The sequence below is a fragment of the Thermobia domestica genome, chromosome 4 (assembly GCF_964235325.1).
Source record: "Thermobia domestica chromosome 4, izTheDome1.hap1.1, whole genome shotgun sequence".
Lineage (NCBI taxonomy): Eukaryota > Metazoa > Arthropoda > Insecta > Zygentoma > Lepismatidae > Thermobia > Thermobia domestica.
In genome coordinates, this window is record NC_137457.1 from 61,153,622 (window position 1) to 61,173,979 (window position 20,358).

Here is a 20,358-nt window from a genome sequence, read left to right on the forward strand (position 1 = left end):
GTTCAGCTGAAAATGTGCTCATTGTGTTTGAGTCTTTGAGTCTTGTGGGTTATACTTTTAATATACATATTTTAAATTTTCTACGTTTTTGACATTAGTAGGTAGTCAATGTAGGTTCTGCAGACAACCTTCCTCTCCCAATATTTTTCGACAAACACACAAAAAACACAGAACATTTAACATAAGGTTCAACTAACTATACATAGCGCAAAGTATATAGATAGCAACAATCCTAGAGTGAGATTACATAGGCTTTTATGAAATTTAAAAATCAAACAAAAATGAGCTAACTATTTTGAATATTTTATATTTAATAAATCATGAAAAAGTGTGTAATTTGTGGAGAATTAAAACAATATCAACAATTTGCTCGAAATGGAAATACAAGACGAGATGAGTGTAAAGCATGCTGGAATAAAATGAACAAACAAAATGATGAAACAGAAAAATGGGTGCGTTTGCTTATAAGGTTGGAAATCCTGAACAATTATCTGAAAAAGAATTTATAGACTTACAAAACGAACTGAATTATATCAAACTAATGTTTTTAGAATTTTACATCGACTATAAGAATGGAAAAGTTCAACTTGATGAAAAGAGCAAAATATCATCTTAATAAAATACACGAGCAGTGGAATAATGCATTACCCTATAAGAATTTAGACTACTATTTCAGTTTTAAGAACCATCATATCTTTATCAATCATATTAATAATAAGAAATGGATTGATTATTAAATGCATATTTGAAATGGAGGGTAAGGATCATGCCTTATTCAAATTGGAAGTAAAGATAAATATAAACTACTGTTTTATGAAATTACTCAAAAAACGCTTACATCTAAAACTTATACCTTATACTGCTGTCATTGGTTGAAAAAATAGTTTTTGTTTGATCCAAATCGGTTCAGAAATAGCTGAGTAATACGAACTTAAAGTTTAGTATATCGCATATGGTTGTTACATGTATATACACTTTCGCCAGATGCACATACATATATGCAATAGATTTATAGTCTCTCGCTTTTCCTTCTCCTCACGTCAACAGAACTAGGTAGAAGTCGAGAGAGGGCGCTGTATATCAATGACGTAGTCTCCTCCAGGGAGACAACGCTATACATGACGTCATTGAATCCGTGACGAAATATCTCTCGAGTCTCTTTATCTCTCCTTCCCATCAACACCAGAATATTAGAAATAAATCCTAAGTTGCAAGATAAAAAAATGTCAGTGTTGCCAACCCACTTACCAAATATTATAGTGTTTACCCAAAATATTTTAAGAGGATAGTTTTACCCTCCATAGTAATAATGTGCTAACTCATCAAATAAAAAAGTTGGCAAATTTCAGAAAAAAAATAGAGCACACACTGCAACAAAATAAAAATTCACATATTTGAAAAATAAAAATACTTGCATAATCTACACAAAATTTTAAGACTTTTTAATAAATAACATTTTCGCGAAAACTCAAAAATAAACCCGTAAAAATTCCCGAAATTTCGAATTTGTTATAATTTCGTCAAATATTAACCGATTTTAAAAATTCAAACGGAAAATCAATAGACAAATAAATTTACCATCTATCGAATGTTTAGTAGGTGGCATAACTCGAAGGATATAATTACAAAAATTAAAATAAATCCATTATTTATATATGGATCTTTAAGACTCAAATGACATTGTGTTCTATATATCCAAAAGTCTTAGTTTTTATAGTCTTGATTATATAAAAACACTTATACACTTAAAACATATTTAAAATTACAAGTTCGGATATTGATAATGAAACCATAAAAACACTTATACACTTAAAACATACTTAAAATTACAAGTACGGATATTGATAATGGAATCTTCTGCTAACCTCGTTCTCTATAGGAAACAATGACTTCTTAATCTCCGTCCACTGATCATAATTCAAACTGAATAGACAGCCGTTAATATCAAAACTACTACTTCGGTTTGCACATTTTTCACAATTAATTGAAATTATTAGTAAGTATAAACTTTTGGGTGGGATCCATTCTATCCACTTCATTTTTTACTTCTGAGGACATATTTTTGGTCTTTTTTATTATTTTTTGGATTCACAAAACCGATCCTCTTTTGAAATTTACATGCAGAACTCAACAGTTGGATAATAATCTTTTAAACCAGTGTATTTGATTTTTATTCCATCTTTAACGAGCTCATCAATAATTTTATCTGTTAAGTGTTTTGTAAATCTAGGTGGAAGAAAGACCTTAAACTCCTCACACTCAACTAAAATGCTCTTCCCAAACTTAGTTTTAATATTTTCCATTTTTACAATCTTATATTCTGTATTTATTTCTAATTCTCTTAATCCATTAACCTGTTTTTGTTCAAGACTACCAAGCCTATTTAAAAGCTCAATATCACTCACCATCGTATTTATTATATAGAAAATTATTTTTTAACTTTAACGGTTAACTTTTTAATTATTTTTTGTAATGTTTATGGAGAACTTCCATAAACATTACAAAAATACATGTAACTGTCTAAAACTCTTCTACTACTTTCTCATTCTTAGGATCATATGTAAAGTTCTTTTGTCCAATAAAATCGCATAATATATAGTATTAGCAGCCACAGTTTCTGCAAAGTCTACTACAATCTTTATGTTTTGTTCTATCATTTACCGATACATTCTTCCTCTTATTACAGTTAATCACATACATTGGTCTGTTATCAATAAACTCTTTAGGATCATAGTACATTTCGCTATTGCCACATGTTATTCTCTTAAACTCAGTATAATCTTCGTACATCTTAAAATAATACTTGTTAGAAATATCTAAGTTCCTTGATTCTTTTGGAAATGCATCATTCCTTCCATTCTTAAGATATATATTCTTTACCTTACAATGATCGAACTTACTTGCATCTGCTGTTTGTTTACCACTTCTAACAGTTTGGAACATTACAACTACAAAATCAGGCATATCAAATTTTCTAGAGTTAAAATGAGTAGTAACATCAAACTCCAAGAAAGAACCTACAACAGTCTTCTGAACACATTGATAAGTATGGAATGAAAACATGATTTTAGGTTCTTTAAGAATATCAACTTTAACTGGCTTTCTTAATTAGATTCGTATTCAACAATAGGCATTCTTATCTCCATACTTTTTATTGTTATTTTTCCATCATGATGAGCTGTTGCAAGTGCTTCTGTCCCAGCCCATTTGTACAAGACATCGTTATTGTTGTTAGCTTTTGTAAATGTTCTTCTCAATCCACCTTTCCACATAACCTCTTTATAATCACTTGAAAAGCCTGGAATTAATCTTAATGGGTACAAAACGCTAAAGTCCTTTCTTAGACCAACTTTATCATCTGTTTCAAATCCTGCTTGTTTTAAATTTTCAACTTCTGGCTTGGAAATCTTTAATGTTCCAATAGTTGTAGATGTTATTCCTGGCAGTTCAATCTTACCTATAACAACCCCATGCTTTCTAACCTCAATTTGAAAAAAGAAGAATGGTAAGAAGTTATCTACAAGTTTTATAGTATCATTTGCACCAAATGTTCCTCCAACTGCTGCACGAACAACTTCAAAACTCATATGACAATCTGCTTTGTGTGGATGTATGAGCCCATCCCCCACATCGAAATGAAACTCAATATCTTTGTCAGCTTTATTGAAATAATTAAATGTTCTTGTGTTAGCTTTAAAACTCTGTAACTCATAACTCTCAATACTATCATTTTATTATAATGAAAATCTTGAAACAACGCTTTTATGGGATATACCCGTAAAAGAATCATACATAATAACAAATAAAAAGCTTATAATCCCCATCCTAACTTAACCTTAGCATTCATAGCAGTACCAAGCCCAAAAGCAGCTAATCGTTCACCAATTGACGCATCACTACTAAATGCTCTATTCCATGCTTTAGTTTCTAGTTCCTTATCTGCAATATGTCTTGACTCTGTGTTTTTATTTTCTCTGTAGTATATATCGTGTTCTTTACAAGCCTCATCTAATGGGTTAATACCTTTATCACCTCTTTCTAATCTCTCTTGAAGATTCGTAATAGGCTCACAAAATCCGTAGACTGGTATATGTAACTCCGGTATTCCCTTCATGTTTAAAATCTTATTCATTAGCCCTTTTCCAAGCTTCTCATCATTCCAGAATTGTGGCGGTAATATATTTAAGATCTTAATCAAATAACCTATACCTTTTGGATCATTAGGAATAAATTATGAAAGCTTGTTATTAATCATACTCACTATACCTACTTTCTCATTATAAAAGTTATCATTACCAGCCTTTTCTTCTCCATCTATAACTATTAACCGATCAATTAACTTTCTCACATCATCCATCCATATATATTCTTTAGGTATCTCTGTATATTGTTTAATTCCTTCAACAGTCCTTTTAGGTGTCGTGTTCTTTTTAGAAGTTGGAGGTAAAGATGGTTTAATATAATTATCCCAAATAGGCTTGATAATATTAATGTACTTAGAACCTCTACTAGATGCTACTTTTTTATCCCGATTATATTTTTGGAAGGCAGCATCTGATTCTATTATTATTTTTTTGTACTGCTCAAAATCATCATCATCATAATCTTCAATGGTTTTATTAGTATTCAAGGTTTACAATTCCCATAGACCTTCTGTTCCTTTATAAGTTTTACCATTAATTATCAAATCATTACCATTCACTTTAACTTCAGAATTTCATATCTTATTTATTATTTTTCCATGTTCTTCTACAGTTCTTATTCCAAATACACTATCAATTTAGTGCCCATTAATAAACTAAATAACATACAATGGAATAAAATTACTGAAATGATATCGTATTATACAGTAATTTCGCCGTGCAAGTTTAATAGTATAATAATAATAATAATAATAATAATAATAATAATAATAATAATAATAATAATAAAACATTTTCATCGGTCGTGCGCGGAAAGTGAGAATTAAATCAATCACATGTGAAGCCAAGGTAAGGAGAAAAGCCATTGAAGCGGGAATAAGACATTGAAGCGGGTCACAAGCTGGGAATAAGGATAGTGCATGGTGTTAATAAAAGACGACACCGACAGAGAAATCCAGAAATAATAGGTAAACGAAGAAAAAAAGAGTAGAAATTGTTGAAGTGGAAACAAAATACAAATACGAATAGGGATGAGCACGAGTCGAGCCAAAATTCGACTCGACTCGAGTTCAATCCGAGTCGAGTCAAAGATATTTTTCTTGAGTTGAGTTCCAAGCCAAGGCGCTGTTTTCGAGGTCGAGTTTCGAGTTGAGTCGAGTTTTATAATGGCTCTCTCGCTCGTTCAGCTCGTTTTAACTCGTTTTGAAATAATGGCCTGATTAGACTGGAAACCGAAAGCCATGAGAAATTTAGGCAGTAATGTGGAATACTTTTGGTGTCGCTCACGACAAGGGTGCATCTCCTCTCGTAATTTTGGTGCACATCGTGGGGCAATTTTAGTGTATCTCGTCTCGTCTAGATAACGAGAAGACAAGAGTTTTTTTATTATTATTACGAGACAGCCTTAAATGTCGTAATCACCAATATAAGTATATACTGTAGTTCTTAAAATCAAGGCTGACACCTGCACGGTCGAATTCTTGAGCCCAAGCAGAAGACCAACTCGGGTAGTGATATCAACCGGCTCGGCTCGTATCAACTGAGCGAAGTTGCTGTATTACTATACATCTGCTTCCGCCCCTGTCAAATCTGGCCGATCTCGTTGACGCGACATATTTGCTTTTTTATACCCCTTTTTCATTTACTGAACAAAACAGTAACTATTCTGAAATATACTACTGCGCATGCCTCGTAGATAAATATTTCTGATGCCAATAGTTTCCGTTTTGTCCAAGGAATGTTCTTTTTCTCATTCCCAGCATGACCCTTTTATTACATTATATGACGAGCATGTAGGTCTAAATACCTCATGTATTACATATAATGTAGGTTTTACTCTTCCAGCAAAGAAGAAACATGTGATAATAGTATACAATCCACAGAAGTGATAGCTGGCAATACAGTGGTCGTAATCCCTAACGACACAGGAAGAGAACGGTGTTCTTCCCGCTGGTCTACTCGCTAGCACGTGCGCCTTTGGTGTATAGAGTCCCGGTTTCGATTCCCGGCAGGAGAGCATCTATGATTTTTAACTGTTCTCGATGTTTCTGTGTTCGTGTCCCTGTCGTTATAAGTTATTAGCAAAAGCAAGTTAAACGAGTGAAGCAAGTAAAATTAGCAATAAGTAACTTACTGAAACGCGTCCGGTGAGCCAGTTAAAAAAAAGTGGACAAATCACTGGCCTTTCGCGCAGTCCATGCGAGTTCGAATCAATCTCGGTTTGATTTTTTATCCATTTGAGAGAAAGTATTGTTTCTTTTCGCTACAGGATGGATTTTCTCTTTAGTTTCATGTCAAACATGCTCACGTAATGTAAAGACGCTGTAGATAATAATAATAATAATATAATAATAATAATAATAATAATAATAATAATAATAATAATAATAATAATAATAATAATAATAATAATAATAATAATAATATGAAATATTAGTAGCTGACTCGTGTGTGTATTTCGACAATATAATTTTATATTATTATGTGGAAATAAGTAAGGCTGGCTGGCGCCCCCCCCTATTTTTTTCGATGTGCTTTATGAGTCCACGGTGTCCACAGTTGGTCCCATCCCAGTATCACCTCTCGATATAAGTTATTGACACTTTGGCTAAAGAAGGCTCTGCCGTGGCCCCATGAGTACCCATGACAATGACTCTTCGTTCATTTTGCATTGAAATCGCTTACTTTTCTGAGTACTATGAGTGCATACTGTCCAACGTTGCTCCCATCGCTCTATAGTTTCCGTTCTCTCGATATAAATTGCTAATATTTTGTTTGTAAGGGAGATATGGCGTTACAATCATTACATTTGAAGAATAATTGATTAAGATATTACCTTGCCACAAACAACACCTATTATTATTATTATTATTATTATTATTATTATTATTATTATTATTATTATTATTATTATTATTATTATTAGTAGTAGTAGTAGTAGTAGTAGTATTAATTTCATTATTGTTTTACTTACCACTAATAATGCCTACCTTTATTTGCAATGCAATGTGTTACTAAAAAGCAAATCAAATAACACTCCTCGCCATTCAGGCTCCCGAACTCGAAATACATGATTTACAGTTCTCTGTGTTAGAAGAATGCGCATTTATTATATTATTCTTTCAAATAACACGTTTCACAAGTTACTTCACTTTCAATGTGTAATTTCATATCACCACTAACAATCATCTTGTTCCAATAGGAAAATACCCCCCTCCTGCAAAAAAAAGCCTGACCGTAGCGAAAGGGCGTGAACCTTCTTTAGGCGATTAATCGGGTCCAATATTTCAATAAGTTTCTGCACACAAATATTTCAGTAAAAGAGGAAAATTTATTCAAACTTTCTGAATACCTATTTATGGGCGAAATTTGGTTCCCTTGGAACTTTTTAAGAGTATGAAGGGCCGTCATTTTGAACATTTTCATCTGATTATTCTGGTTAACGAACTCATCAAGATATTTCAACAATTAATGTTTGTGCCAAGTTTCGTCTCAATCCGCTGAAAATTAGGGTGGTTATGGCATTCACAAATAGCGTTGTATATGTATATACAAATAGATAGATAAATAGACACACAGAGGGAGAGAGAAAAAGTGTTTTTCTCCCTTCTCGCACCTGTGATGCGTCAGAGCTAAACCGGGCCCCTTTGCAAAACGTATTGACCAGCCTAACCTAAACACAAACCTCTTACTTGCTAACGTAGAAACGTAGTCGGGAGGTGTAAGGCATGTAGAAATTGTATTTTTAATAACCATGAGTATGGTCCACTTCCATGATTTTCTTTTTACTTTTTGCAGCTACATCGGAACGTTCAATATTTATTCTTCACTAATCGCAAATGGCGTTTACATTCAAAATATGAGGAATTTTGGTGGCATTTGTTCAGATATTCTTCTCTTTGGAAATCAAGAAAAGAATAAAAGCAATACGCAAAGACAAAAAGTATTATCAGTACTAAACATTACCAATAATAATTGCTACGAAAAACTAAATACAACCTCTTTTACCATCTCTCATGAGCTACAGGTATTATTAACAAAAATTTTTAAAAATGTCCTCGCTTAAGATTCGAACCGGCGACCTTTGCATTTATAAGCCAGCACCATAACTACTACACCAAGATCATGACATGGTGAACGTCTAGTTGTCGGCGTATTTGTTGTATTTGTGTTTTATGTTCCCACTTCAACAATTTTTACTCCTTTTTCTAAGTTTAACAGCTGTTTCTGGTTTCTCTTTCGGTGTCGTCCTTTATTTACACTATGCACTATTCGTATTCACAGCTTATGCCCCTCTGCAATGTCTTATTCAGATTAAGCTTTTCTTTTTGCCCCTCAGTAAACATTTGATTGATTTAATTCTCATACTCTCCACGGACGGAGCGCAGGAATGCCAGACTCGAAAAATAGGTGTACATTTACTTTCCTGACAGATAATACAAACGATTTCGACAATTTGTGCTTCAATTCGACATGTTGGAGGGGCTACCATTTAGACAGCCCCACTTTGTTTTCGTTCTGGTGACGCTCTTAATTGTGTACAAACGAAACTTTCGCCTGCACATTTCTGTACAAACGACGCACAAAGGATTGCGACAATTTGTTATTGAATTGGACATGGTGGGTTGCTTCCATTTAGGCTGCCCCTCCCACTTTTTTCGTTTTGACGGCGCCCTTGATTGTGTACAAACGAAAATGTCGTTTGCACATTTCTGTACAAACGATGTACAAACGATTGAGACCATTCACGATTGAGTCTTGAATGGTGGGGGATGTGAGAAACAGTACTGCAAAAATTCATGGAATTTATATTGAGCACCATAGGAGGCAATGTTCATTTCAGATTTTGAAGGGCCTGGGAATTGAATAAACGATGGCTGAATATAGTTCTGTGAAAATTATATAACTCAGATTGTGCACGCTCGGGAAATGACAGAGGGAATTTCGAAGCTCTAGACCCAAGAGTCACCTCTATAATCATCACTGACTGCCATTTCAATAATGTGTTTTGTGGTCTTATGTCCGTGTTCCCATCGTTTCCCTCCCCCTATAATAGATACTTGTGTGACGTTGTGCAGACTCCATTTTAATTATTTAGCTCGTAATTTCCACACAAAGATGAGATCTGCTCGCACTATAAGTTAGTGGATGTCACAAAAGTATTATAATCAAATTACACCATGACTTTCATGGGAAAAGTGGATTAACCTAGGGGAAATGACAACATAAATTGAAGTTATTTAGTTTATTATAGAACTAAAATGGTAGTATACATCAACATTTAATTTAGGTATTTTACAAAAGTAATTAGTAAAAGTAGTGATATTTGCCTCTTCATTGATCTTTGACTACATTATCATAATTTGAATAACTGAATGTACCTTCAAATATTTGAGTTAGCAAAGATGAAAAATGAATTACGAGTATGCGACTTTTAGTCTTAGTCGTGAGAGTTTTACTATCGACTGATGAATCATTTTGCAGTGCTGACTGACATATTATTACTTGAACTCAAAATAGCAAATGTGCATGTACATACCTTGTATAGAAGTCTTGTTACGCCTTGCAATTTAGTGTCCCGAATGTCTGAGTTACTATACTCCTAGTCACTACGTCGTTGCCGCCCGAAGAATAATAATCTAGACCTTGAGGTCCCTTTTTTATTATTTTGCAAGGGCTATTCCCAAGCCTCTGATCAGTCATCACATCCTGGCTGTCAGATTCACAAATATGGAAACTTGTTGCTCTTTGCATTCTGATTGGCTATTAGCAAGTAACCGCACCCAAAATTATGGCGTGATCCAGCACACACGTGGATGGCGTGACTGTTACCGCCGGAAGATTTCAATAACAGGATTTCCAGAATTATCCATATCTATCTATGACTTGTCCAGAGATTCTTAACTATTAACCAAAATTTCCGCAAATGCGGGGTCACGTTGACAAATTTGTAATAGTTCATCCTGTTACCAAGCATAAGTAAACATCCTATGACTTTTTTGCGCAGTAAAACAACCACAATTACCTTCGAGGTTTTGCGTAGTTTCGTTCTCTGTTACCAACTCATGATAAGCTAAAAGAGAAAACCGTCCTGTAAATGCACATTAATCCAAAATAGCCTTTTTCAATACCTTCAATAAAGAGCAATGTAACCATATTTTGAATCCGGCGTCACACTTGATACTTTTTCTATTCCAAATTTTTGTACTATTTTTTTGCTGAAACCTTGAGTTTTGTATTCTCATCGGTTTCGAGTTAGTTAATTATTTAAGTTTAGGATTCCCTTTCTGCATCGACGTTATGTGAGACGAAGACTCAATGATTATGATCAAATCAAAACACAGTAATCGTCCAAATTTTGTAAGCTCTATAGTTATCAACGTTAAAATCGGAAATGACCCATTTCTACCACTTCCAGTTGGCGAATCACCTCTGTAAAGGAACTCTCTCAAGAGGAATCTTCTACTTATTTATTGCAAAAAGCAGTATTAAAAAAATCGCATTCGTCCAAAGTTATCATGCGAAGTAACGGCCGCTCGTATGTACGTACTAATATCGATAAATTCCACTACACAATCCCAATTAATACTTCATATACCCCCGCCACACACACACACTAGCGTATGTACACCTGGTAGTATCTACACGCTTACATCGGAAACTAGAAACACATACACACAGACAGAAAGAGAGAGAGAAAATCTTGTACTGTTATACTGAATGCACTATTACTCACAAAATCAATTGCAAAAGAAAAAGAAAAAAGTGGCAAATGAAACTTTCAAAGTTTGGTACCACTTCTGCGCCTAACACATGAAATTGTTCCATAATGATTGATTCGTAATATGATGTGTATGGGTTTCTTAATGGTAGTACAACAAAATGCCTTCAAATTGACCACAAAATAAAAACTGAAATTTATTTCTCAAATTTTGTAAAATCGAAGTCGGTGGGCATTATGGAAACAGTCTACAATAACAATATATGCAAATAAATTTTCATATACTTCACGTTTTCCAGTGGGTGCAAGAAAGCTTCAAGTGTCATAATCATTAGCAGATATATATATATATATATATATATATATATATATATATATATATATATATATATATATATATATATATATATATATATATATATATATATATATATATATATATATATATATATATATATATATATTATTTGGATCTAATTTCCTATTAGCCTTTTATCTTTATCATTTTGAATGTTTACAAAGTACGATTTATGTTTAAGGTTTGGACAGTTGACTTGGACAGTTAATTTTTGATGAAGTTTAAACTTAATACAAATTTAAACGATTTGATTTAGTTAAGCAAATTCTGCAAAATGTTCTGTCATACATTTAGTAAATCACAAATTTTCTTTAGTAGCGCGAGTTTAGTAGTACTTAAGGTTTATTTCGTATCGAGCAACTATAATTTTGTTACAACTAGATACTCAAGTTCCACAATAAATTTCAAGTTCATAACGTCATTCAAATGAAAATGGATTTTAAATTTTCTTGGGCTGCTAAAATACAATGGAAAACTATTACAAGCATTCCTGTAATGATGCATTCCTATTGTTCACAAATTTACATACAATTCTTGCGCAGTAGCTACTAAATGCGAGCACAATATGAAACTGGTAGCGATGAAGATAAAGATTGGCCCGGCCCCCCTAAACTACCTGAAGGAAGTTTGTTACTTTCGTTTGGAGTGAGCGAACCTCGCAGTTTCTGATACAAAACGTGTGGGAACACACACGTTTATCAGCTTATTGTATAATTTTGTCCATGGTCTCTCCTTCCATTTAAATCTTTTCAATTCAATTTTCAATCGATTGCAACTGCCAAACTTGACACTACTTATACGAACAGGTTTATGTTAAGGCTCCTTCTTATGTTAAACTTCACTCTTGGAGAAAATTAATCGATTACTATGTGTGGAAAAGTTAGAACACAATTAATTAACTAACATCACCTTACGTTATATATGAGGTTATCAAAGAGCGAATATATTTGTTACGTGCCAATTTCGAAATCCTAAATTACATTAACATCTTTATCTTATTAAATAACCTAACCATTAAAAACCTTAAACACACTATTGAATCTAAATTAAAGTATAAAAAGGTGCTGACCATTACTAATTTAGTTTCAAAATTTGAATTTGAAATAAGAGTAAGTAAGGTGGTCGCGAAGTCAATAAGGGGAGGTGAATCCTATTTTTCCCATGATTTAAGACTCATTTATACTGGCAAAATAGTATCGCGATAGCAAATAATGACTTCAATTGTCATTACTGATGACAAATCCAAATGAAACCATTCTGTGTATTATCCATTTCAAGCAATAACTACTAGGAACAGGCCAATTTACTATCTTCCATTTGCATTTTTTTAAATTAAAAAGTTAGTGTCCGAATCACAGATTACTTAGAAATTAGACAGTGGACCAAAACATTTAAAACTTCTAACGTTTCCAACAAGCCTATAGTGTTAATCCTAAACCGCAATCCTCGATTGCTCCTTAGCTCTAATGACTTCAGGTTTCCCCTAATGCAATACTAACCAAATAGATGATTAATTTTAATCATATTGTTAGTTTATGAGACTCACTGCAACCTGAATACCAATTCCTTCACAGAAAAACAACGTTTTGCTATATGTCACATCTTTTATAGTTCTACATTCAAACCTTAACAATTAGTGGTTCACCTTCCATCCACCCATGACAGGAAAGGTTGAAACTTAAATCTACACAGCCCTTCTTAAAAGTTGCAGGAAGTTTTAATTTCTAATCCAGATTCCACATCACACAAATTTTCAGACGACAATCGCCATGTTCAACTTGAGACTCACCTAGAATCCGCTTCAGTGTGATTCTTTCTCGCCACCACTACTTGTGATTAGTGCAATATTTTACTGGTCTATAATTTTGAAATTTCGTTTTTTATTAAATATGGTTTTACTTTGTATAGACCTCTTCCTACTTCTTAAAAATACCTTCAAATCAAAAAGGAATTAATTGAAGTAAATTCTAATGTCTTACCATAATAATACGTAGTGTTTTAACATTAAAAAACTTTTTGTTCTTTACTGCCATAGATGTATGTTTCCTCTCCTCTCTTGCGTACACACAGATTATTAACAACTTAAACTTGCTTTAGATTGGACTGAATCATATTTTTCCCATGATCTGAGACTCATTTATACTGGAAAAATAGTATCGCGCTAGCAAATAATGACTTCAATTGTCATTACTGATGACAAATCCAAATGAAACCATTCTGTGTATTATCCATTTCAAGCAATAACTACGAGGAACAGGCCAATTTACTATCTTCCATTTGCAAATTTTTTTTTAATTAAAAAGTTATTGTCCGAATCACAGATTACTTCCAAATTAGACAGTGGACCAAAACATTTAAAACTTCTAACGTTTCCAACAAGCCTATAGTGTTAATTCTAAACCGCAATGATTTTGTTTCCTGGTATTTCGTATAGATTTTCTTCCTTTAGAATTTAACTTACGAGCGGAAAAGGAAAATCTCAATGTAAATATCTCTTTGTTTTGTAGGAAAACATAAACTTAATCCAATTTTAAACGGCTATTTGTTGTCATGAACAACAGTCGACTTAGCGTTGTTCTGTTTCGTGGTGGGAAACAGTTGGAATGTTTTCATATTCATCTGGCTTCTATCGTTTTTATCTGCCGAGAACAATAGTAAGTAACAATAGTAACAATAGTAATATCCAGTTAATTTAGTCACGCTTTTGCAGCGGACAACAGTGGATTTGAATTAATTTAGTATGAATATTGTGGTGGACAAATGTCGGCAGATTTTGTTTTTTCGGTTATATATGTGAAAGTCGCATTCAGTTCAGATTAGAATAGCTATCGGCTGCTGTGTTTGAAATTTGGCTTATAATTAAGACATATATATATATTAAATGGGTGTTTTACTATTGTAAACAACAGGAAGTTATTATTGATAAGAGTATACTGCGATATATGATTTTATTATGTTGAGGTTTCAAGCTTGTGCCGAATACTCAAATTATATCAATATTAAAAGATCTTTAAGTTTGTTGTATGATCGTTAGCTTTATTGGCAGGTGAATTGGTTGGTATCTTTAGTTCAAAGGTTTAATGGGCCTGTGACACATCCATAAGATGTCTGCGCCACAACAACCGATTTTGATAAAACTTGGTAAACTAGTAGGACACCTTGGAAAACTAATGTAATTGGTAAGAATTTGGCAAAAAAATCTGTAGTTTCTGAGATTCAGCCGATTCATTAAAGATGACATTTGTCGTGTTACCACGCGAACAGCTGCACCGAGAACAAGCAGACTTTGCAAGCCGTAGAAGATATATGATAGTTTAAAAACGAAATTGTAACGAATTCTCTGCACCTGCGCAAACATTTGTGCGCATGCGCATATCTCGAAAACGTGAAGATTGCGATATATTATTCTGTTGCTTAGTTTGAACTACATGACGAGTATAACATAATGCAAGAAAGAACTTATACTCAAAAGCAGAGATGATCATTCTCCCTCATTTTGCCCTCATGAGGGCCGCCCTCACCCTCACCTCACCCTCATTTTAGTAGATGAGGGTGAGGGTGATAAAGTAATTGAGGGTGAGTGTGGGGGCGTCAATGAGGGTGAGTGTGGGGGAAGGTGAATGTGAGGGCGTCAATGGAGGGTGAGTGTGAAGGAAGGTGAGTGTGAGAGCGTCAATGAGGGTAAGTGTAAAGGAGGGTGAGGGTGTCAGTTTAGGGTGAGGGTAAGGGTTAATAAAATTAATTATCTTGCAATTCTTCATTTCTGGAAAATATGTTAGAAAATGTAATGTATTCTTTTTTCTTAGAATTAATCGTCGTTCACAGAAAATCGTCATATCAATATTCCATCTATTTCATACGCTTTTCATGCGCGAAGACAAGATGTTTCTCATAGCTTTATTACTTTTCTATATTAATATATTTTCACTTTATAGAAATAATATTTACAAAATATATAAAAATATATACTGCAAGTTTTCGGCTACCGAAAATTTCAAAGTTTAAATAAAGTAACCCATTAAAAATACTAGAAGTTCTCAGGAAATATTTTTTTTCTCATATTAGTTCAGAAGAGAAACTAATAAATAATCATATATTCATTGATTCTGAAATTTAACTAAGAAAGAGCTTTATTTCTTCTAAGAGACATTTCGGTTTTCCCCAAACCAGGTTCTGTTTTTTCACCGAAACCGGTTCCAATTTTCTGCAAACCGATAGGTTTTTTCAACTAAACCAGTTTCAGTTTTCACCAAAACCAGTTCGTTTTTCCATATAAACCGTTTCCGATTTTCTCCAAAACCGGATTCAGCTTTCTCAAAAACTTGTTTGGTTTTTCGTCGGAACCGGTTTTCTCCAAAAAGAGGTTCGTTTTTTAAGCGAAACAGGTTTGGATTTTCTCCAATACCGGGACGGTTTTCACCGAAACTGGTTTTTGTGAAGACTTTTGAAAAAAATCTATTTCTGTGGCAACGGAATCGATTCCTGGAGAACAACGGAACACTATTCCGGTCAGAAGTAGAACAATTTTTAGAAGAAAGGAATCTGTTTTGAAGAACATCGAAGCGGGATCTAGTGAAAAACCGAACCGGTTTATTAGAAAACGGAACCTTATTTCCGTGGAAACCGGTTTCGGTGAAAAAGCGGCTTTTTGAAAGTTTCAAAGCCCAGTTTTGGTTTTCCTAAAGGCCAGATTTAACAAAACCATTATTTGTGCTCACCATTAGTTACAATAGACCAAACCATAGGCCTGATGGTAAGTTTATCCTTACGCTCTCTTAATAATGTGTTACTGTTGTGCAATATTGATGACTTACAGTGCTTGATTCACTACGACCTGAATATGACGAGTATTAACGTTAACTATATGACTTCTACACAGGTGTAACGAAAATGTACGATTGAGAAGCCAGACAGAGTGCCTTAACTAGTGAGGTATTAGGGGGCAAACCACACCCAACATCCTTTGACCTCAGTTGCTTGAAAATTCTCACCCTTGAGTCTAGTTTTTCTTGCATTATGTTATACTCGTCATGTAGTTCAAACTAAGCAAGAGAATAATATATCGCAATCTACACGTTTTCGAGATGTCCGCATGAGCATAATTATTTGCGCATTATGAGCAGTTTTGCACAGGTGCAAACAATTCGTGTTAATTTAGTTATAAGGTATCATGTATCTACTATGGCTTGCAAATTTGCTTTTTCTCTGTGGAGCCGTTCCCGAGATATCAAGACAAATGTCGTCTTTAATGAATCGACTGAATCTCAGAAGCTAGCAAGAATTTGCTTTTTCAACAAATTCCTGCTAGTGGCATAAGTTTCCCAAAGTGTCCTATTAGTCTACCAAGTTTCATCAAAATCGGTTGTTCTGGCCCCGCCACCTTATTGATGTGTCACAGGCCATTTATTTTGTTACAGTGACTATATAAAACAATATAATCGGATTAGAAATGGATTGTTTATATTTGTTAAAAATATTGCGTTAATAATTCTAATTTAAAATAGTTTCATGTAATAATAACACTAGTCAACAAGGTTTTTGCACATGAAAGACAAATGTTGATCTTTAAGGAACTTTGGCCGCTGAATTCGAATCTGCAATTCGTTTTTCTCTATCACGCACAGTTTTCCCGTGACAGAGGGATTTTCGGGGAAATTTCCTCTAAAATTTCGATTTTTCTTCATTTTTGTACCTCTAGCTCGGGTACCCTTAAGCATATAAACATACAAATTATATTATAGGTTAGCTTGATTCATACTTAGTAAACCCTGTAAGTTTCATCTGAGTCGCATCATTCTTCATTGAGAAATAAATATATTTCTATAAATATATGCTATGTGTACTGTTCATTTTACAATATACAATAGGTGCAGAAAAATCACATGTAACTTTCACGGGAATTACAATATAAGCAAGGTTTAAACTTCATTGGATTTGTAATGAAACATAATTTACAATGATGTATACACCATATCCGCCATTTTTAAAAAAGGGAAATTCTAAAGATTTTAAGGGAAATTCCCTAAAAAAGTAGATTTTTTGTCCCATGTCACTGTTCATATAGTGATACAGAAACGGGAATTGCGCCAGATTAATCCTATTGAAAAACTGATCTTTAACTCCAAAAGTATACAACCAAATTCTTAGTTTCCACGCCTTTTAAACGTTATTCAAGGTAGTAAACAAAAAATAATATTGACCTACAAAAACAAATATCGATAACTCACAATGGATCAAATGCACAACTGCTTTACAAAGTATGAAAATAAATAATTTGTACTTACAATTAATTCTTCCTTTGGTAGTGCCAGTCACTTTCTATAACTAAAAACCAGCAGTAGTCGCCCATCATATGAGGATCCCATTTACCTTGATAACGTTCCTCCATTTTTTGAATGTCCTGATGGAATCGTTCCCCTTGTTTGTCACTTACAGCTCCTAAATTCTGGGGGAAAAATTTCAAGTGGGAATGAAGAAAGTGAATTTACAGGGACATTCTACATCCTAACCTTTGATAGCTTTCCCAAAGGTCTTGAACCAATTGGCGGTAATTTTCTGCCTTATGATTTCCCAAAAATCCATACACCGCTTTACTGAAAGCTCTCCAGGCGGAAAGTTCATCACTATTTAACTTTGTCTCAAAGATGTTTTTCTTTAATAGTTTCCGAATTTGGGGCCCGACGAATATCCCCTCTTTTACTTTCGCGTCACAAAGGTTTCGAAACTGACTTCTAAGGTACACAAAACCTTCTCCATTCTTGTCCATGGCCTTAACAAAGTTTTTCATTAAGCCTAATTTTATATGTAAAGGCAGCAGCAGAATTTTTCTGAATTAACTAAAGGAGAATACTTAACACTGTGTTTCCCTGGCATATATGTTTCTCTTGGGGACAATTCTTTTTTAATATAGTATGATTCAGTTACCTACTATCCCACAAGCAAAGAAAACAACAGTATTTTGTAAATCCTCCCTGAAGCCCCAGTAATATAGCAATCACCTTTAAATCACCACAAATTTGCCAATAGTACTTGTTATAAAGTATCACAGCTAACAACACAGACAAACTTTCATAAGTTTCCTTCATCTCTACGGAATATGCCATTGGAATTGATGGTTCAGCGTTCCCATTATGTAGCAAAACAGCCTTAAGGCTTGTTTTAGAGGAGTCGATAAACAACCTCCATTATTCAGGGATGCGTTGGAAACCTAGTGCATCCATTAAACCATCTATATTTGTACATGAGTAGGAATAATGTACTTGGGTCGGGGGTGGGAATTTCTTCCCTAGAATTCGATATGTTTTCCTAGAATTCGGAGGCAAGTTTCGACAAGCCTTTAGTCGTTATGTTCATAGCCTTTTAGGGCTACCATAGGAAAGCGTGGGAAAATATTTGTTGTGGGAACGCGCTGTTGTTATACTCATAGTCTTGGACGCCTACCAGATGTAGAAAGAAGATAAAACATGCCTTTTTCGTGTTCTTGTTGTGTATTGGCCAGTGATTTGAACCTCCAAATCACCCCCACTCCCTCCTGCAAAGAACGTAAGCGGACGTTGTTGCTATGCTCATACTCTTGGACGGCTATCGGATCTTCATCAGAGTCCTTTCAGTTATCACGATCGAAGCTTCCCAATTTATTGATTGATTTTCTTCTTTTCGTTATGTATTGAATAGCTATTTTGCATAGCATATGGTAGAACTTTACCCCCAATTCTTTGATATTCAGTGATCGAAGCACTCTAATTTGATTGGTCTTCGTCTTTCCCCGACTCGTTTCTCCTGGGAAACCGAAGAGCATACTTAATGTCTTAAAATATTCAATGCTTTCTCATCGAGAATCGAACCTGAACCATAAATATGCTTTCATTTTGAAACCTCTCTCATTGAAATCGGACGCAAGACCAGTACTTCACGATTTAGACTTGTATTAATCCTTGCATGAAAAAAAACAACAGAATTTCATGTATTGATTTTAGCGTAGCATATGATATATACCTTGTTCGAAGCTCTTCATTTCGAAGCACTATATTGCTTTCAAGTGTTCAATGCTCCCTTTCTCTCTCTCTCTCTATCATCGAGAATCGAACCCGGATCAAAGTGGTATTAAAACATAAATAACAAACATAAAAATAAATTTAAAAAATACATCATCACATTATTATTATTATTATTATTATTATTACTATTATTATTATTATTATTATTATTATTATTATTATTATTATTATTATATTGGAGGAGTGAAAGTGAAGCAGAAAACTAACCTTGATTGTAAAAAATCTACTTTGGTAGGGAGCTGGGATCGAATTTGGTACTTCATGATTTTACAGTTGAACTAGTCCTTGCATGAAAAAAAAAAGAATTTCACGTATATAGCACATCGTTTTCACGGCAGAAAGGAATGCATTAACTTAATGTCTTAAAATATTTAATGCTTTCTCACCGAGAATCGAACCTGACTCCCTAAATATGCTTCCATTTTGAAAGGTCTCTCATCGGAATCGAACGCGAGACCAGTACTGCACGGAAAGGAACGAAGTAACTTAATGTCTTAAACGCTGAGAGATTTCTTGCTTCTCTGAACGACAACCAAAAAGGGCGATGTCCTCTCTCATTTGTGATTTTTATTCCTACGTAATCATGCTGGGTCCTGGTATTCTCACGAATTCAGCTGTATGTGTTCATGGGATTAGGATTTGTTTGCAGACTGTTTTTTGATCGAATAGACCTTAGTTGCCAAGGTGAATATCGCATTGCATGATTTTTTTCAAACGTACACAGCATTTGAGATTACATGTATGTTTGTTGTCGTCTTCACATACGAACATACTCACGTGCGACTGGAGATAGTGTAATCTGAATGCGAAAACGCTGAGTAATGTGTAATGTAAAATAAGTCTTTTAATAGATAAGATTTACTAAAGATGCTATTTTCATACACCTATCGAATAATGTGTGTGAATAAGGAAGTGAAAATTTGTTTCAGATGTGATAAGGATATTAAATGTAGCAGGGTAGAGGTGTGGAGGTTGGGATTTATGATTTTTTTGTTCGTGTGTTTGTGAGATATCTTATTTTGCTGAGCACCTTTTTGTGTACTCCAGTCGATATCCTTATGTGATTCATAAAGAATACCA